The sequence below is a fragment of the Gavialis gangeticus genome, unplaced genomic scaffold (assembly GCF_001723915.1).
Source record: "Gavialis gangeticus isolate Ggan-Ray unplaced genomic scaffold, GavGan_comp1, whole genome shotgun sequence".
Lineage (NCBI taxonomy): Eukaryota > Metazoa > Chordata > Crocodylia > Gavialidae > Gavialis > Gavialis gangeticus.
In genome coordinates, this window is record NW_017729024.1 from 9,779,718 (window position 1) to 9,784,177 (window position 4,460).

General features: G+C 35.2%; 1 protein-coding gene across 2 annotated transcripts in view; it reads left to right on the forward strand.

The window, feature by feature from the left end:
• Positions 1-4,460, forward strand: part of KIAA0825 (KIAA0825 ortholog) — a 446,673-nt gene that overhangs the window by 409,880 nt on the left and 32,333 nt on the right. The gene's annotated exons all lie outside the window — the stretch shown is intronic.

A 4,460-nucleotide genomic window follows, 5' to 3' on the forward strand; every position in this document is an offset into this window, starting at 1 on the left:
TGGACTGAAGTTCAATAAACCAAATTAACCTAAATCAGTAAAGTCTGATACTAAATCCATCCAGATTTATCTTAAACTGGTTTTGTCCTTTCTGAAAGTGATTTATGTGGCACCAAACTTCTTGTATGTTACAGATTTGAAGCAATTTCTTATACACGTTTATGTGTAATTTCTGTCCCTAGCCAAGACATTATGGTATTGCCTCTTCTAGACTAGGAAGGCTTTCTCAAGCAAATAAAAGCATTAGCATCCTTAACTTTGTACAGATTTCTGTCTAGACTCAGAGGTATCTGAGGACAAAATTTTCAAAACTAGGTGCATAAATACATAGGTGAAAGCTTAATTTTAGCATCACCATTTAAAATATTGGTCTGATATTTAAATGAGGAAAGGGATGAGTACCTTACTCATTCTTGCCTAAATGGAAGCATCATTTTATTTTATATTCCTCATGATGTTTATTTTACTTTTGAAATAAAATATACCAATCTATATACATATCTATGTTTTTGATTAATGAAGAAATAATTTATTTGACTAATTTCTTCAGTGTTCATATTAGCTAAAGTAAAATTGCTCAATCACTGTTTGCATTTGTAAACCCAATATTGTGGTTTAAATTATGTCACTAGATAAATTTGAAAATTAAAGCTCTATAATCCTTAATATAATATTTACAGAGCAATCTGTCTTTCTGAAGGATGGAGAAATGAAAAGAGTTGCATTAAATCTGAGTGCATACATTCAGTGTGCAACATTTCTATTTGATTATATGCCGCATTGAAGCAGTTGTTCAAAATGTGGATACTGATGTATGGTGAATATAGTTTACACTGAGAAGAATTCTTATGTGTATATTGGAAAGTGAAACAATCAATTAACAAATCAAAAAGTCTGCACATGTGTGTGTATAAGCTATCTCTCTCTTTATATATCTATAATATATGTAGAAAGTATGAGCTATATATATATATTTCTCTCAAGATCAGTTTTTCCATTGTGGGTCATAGTAGTGGAAGTTTCTACACAGAGCTGCTGTTTTCCACCCTGGGTAAGATTTTTTTCATTTTACAATCTATCTTTTCCTATTTAGAGGAAAAGATTTTTTGGGGTGATATTTTTTTTTGGACCAACTCTGTAATTGGGATAAAGTTAGACAAGCTTTCAAATGCAAACCATTCTTCTTCAAGTCTGAGGAAAGCAAGTAGAGCAATTTTTTTCAGAACATAAGTTAAGAACTGTGAAATTGAAGAAGGGAAAAACTCCCAGGGATAGCAGACTTTTCCTACTGAGAAAGGGTACAAGGATCCCAGGAAAATCTGTAAGGTTTTCCTTGCAGCTGGTTGGGACCCACTGAATAAGCAGAAGGGGCTACCTACCACTTACCTGATTTTAAGGTATCTCCATGCTTTCTAATGCTACTCTTCAATGCTACTTCTCCATTTTCCTGGCACTGCAGCTCTAGCTAGGTGCAGCCACCATGGAATGAATTCCTCACTGTTGTTCTAGAGCAGCTTCGGAGGAGACAGGGATTTAATGACCCTAAACTGAACTGCTTTCGCACAAAAGTCCATGAGTCTGTTGCACACTTTTTCCATGTCCCCAGCTTGCACATAACCTGTTTTCAGATCTGAAAAAAAAACTTTAGCTTTATCAGAAAAGCAAGTTAATTAAGTTTGGTGCTATAATGGCGTAGCACAAGAGAGGACAGTGGGCAGTGGTTTGTGTTGCCAGACATCAGAAAAATAGAAGAGGTAGCAGCAGTCTTAGTGAAAGAGTTTTTTAACTGGAGTGCCAGTGAACTGTGGCTGGAGTATACAGAATCAGAGTTGATAAAGAGAACATTTTTTTGCTAATGATATTGGGTGTCCTGCTTGCTGCACCTTGTAATTGACTGACTTCAGGGAACAAGACAGGCAGTGAGCAAAATGATTTGGTATTTGTTCCTGGGCTGAAATCTTCCTGGTTCTTTTTCTCCTCTTAGTTACAAACTGGCAGACTGCTTCTATCCAGTTTCATTATTACTGATCCTTCCCAGACTGGTATCTGTGGCAACAGTTTCCAGTTCTGATTATTCAATTTATGTTGACTGATACAGCCTCTTATACATATATTTATGAGTATTTCCAGATATTGAACAGAGGTGCTTAGTGAGTTTAGCCTGATTTTCCATCAGACACAGACAGGTCTTTTATTTCTCTCAGATCCTGGAGTTTGTAAAGGACTACAGTTCTCCAATGAAAAAAGCATTGAACTGGGGACAGATAGATCCTGTTTATGTATCTTTATCTCCTTGTCAGTATTTGTTTATTCACCTGTTCCCTTGTCTGGGGTTGATTTGTTAGGTTATGTAGATTTTTATCTACTAGATTATTTCATTCTTCCTTGAGATGATATCTCAGTATCAATTGGCTGTTCCATTTTCCGGCTGGCCTATGTTATCCTCTGGGGGAGTGTGACAGGGTTATACAACTAGTCACCAAATTTCAAAAATAAAATAAGCAGCAGCTGTTAAGCTTCAGGGCTTGTTGAATTCTTGGGTTTTGTATCAAAAAGTGCAAGCTAGCCAATTTATTCTGTCCTCCCTTTTCTGTTTTCCTTTTTTAATTTTATTTTTGGCATATTCTGTCTCCACCTCTGCTATTAAAATAGGAATTCATTTATGCCCTGTGTTTGCATACAGCTATTAAAATCCATGTTTAAAACACAGCTTCAGTGGACATAACATTTAAGTTGCATTGCAGAGTTGAAAAAGACAATTTTTACTGTTCCTATACGTTTCATTATAATATCCAAATTTTTTGACAGTTAGAGAGACATGGATGCAGATCACTTACTAGGGCAGACAATTTCAGTACAGGTGAAAGACAGGAAAAACAGAGTAGTAAAAAACATCTTGAGTATTCAATTTTAGGAAATTAGCTTTAGCCCTTGAGTTTATAGTGTAATTTAGCCCTTGAGTTTATAGTGTAATTAGGAAAAGATCCATTTCAGCTTGATTTGAATTTCATGACGTATGCAAAAAGAAAAGCTTGTTTGAGGTCCAGATAATTATGGGGGACCTACTCATCCCCAGTGAGACTCACATTGACCTGAATAGACATCACTTATGGGATTTTGTCCCCATGTTCTGCATAGCTCTCTGTAGCTTTGTGACCTTTTATGAAAGCTACAAACAGAAAAGTATGTTAATGTTTTATTTTGAAAGTTGCAAAATCAAGACCTCAAAAAGTTAGGCCATGCCAGAATTAAGGTTGTTTGAGCTTGTGCTTGTGCACAATGATACAATCTTTAATTTCATTTTGTTTGTGACTAATCTGGATAATTCTATGTGAAATACTGAAGGAAGATGCTACGGTGACACATACAAAATACTAATAGAAGGTTCAGGGATTTGGGCAGCAAGGATGGCACAAACTATGCTGATCAATGCACAGGTATAACATGGTACTTTTAAGTTGCTCATAACTTGCTCAGATCTAAGTGGATTTTCATGAATCAAACAAAAAATAACTTCCTGACGCCATGACTACCCTCCAGCCAGGTTGTAAAATGTTGCTACACATTATGCAGGGCAAGAATTAGAATGGATAAAAAGGAATTTTTAGAATGCAATGTGTTACAGCAAACTAAATATAGTTATTGGTATCATTTCTATATACTATCTGTATCTAAAAAGTTTAAATGTTCATCTTTATTATGATATTGTAGTTTCCTGTTCTGTGCAAATGGAAGTGCATTTCATTGTTGACAAAGCATCAATTTTTAATTCTGTTAAGACATGAAGCTGTCAAATTATCAAATGTAATTTCTCAGCAAATATATCTTGTGTTTGTATTTATAAAATGTACACATACGCCACAGCAACCAAATTAGAAGGCTTAAGCCTTTTTAAAAAGTATTTGCTTTGGGTTTTCAACCTTCATTCTGTAAAGCCCTTGTTAAATTGAAGTTGGGAAAACAGAAAGCAGTATGAGATGTGAAGAATAAAAATATTTTTAATGTTTGAATTTTCTGTTGTTAGCCCTGTCCTTCAGCCTCCATGTAGGCAGACGTTTTACTTCAGTGGAAATTTGCCAACGTTGTGATGGCCTGTAGTAGAACTGTGTCTCTGGATTTCCTCAAAGATTAACTCTTCTTTTAAAATGAATGTAGTTGAATGCACTTTGCATGATTAATTTATATTTTAAACAATAGAAAATAAAATATTGCATCATTTGAAAATTCACTTCCATGAGTTCAACTTAGCCTTGACGTCTTAGGCCCACTCCAGTTGTTAATTCAATTACCAGATGGGATCTGAGAATTATTATCTTGAATCTTAAAAATCATGTGTCCTGCATGTCAGATGTTTAGTTACTAATGTGCAATTCTTCAGATCCCATCCTTGGTTTCCTGGAGCATGTGGAGCCCAGAATAACATTAAGGGCTATAGGCTGTACAGGCGTGATAGAGAAGGT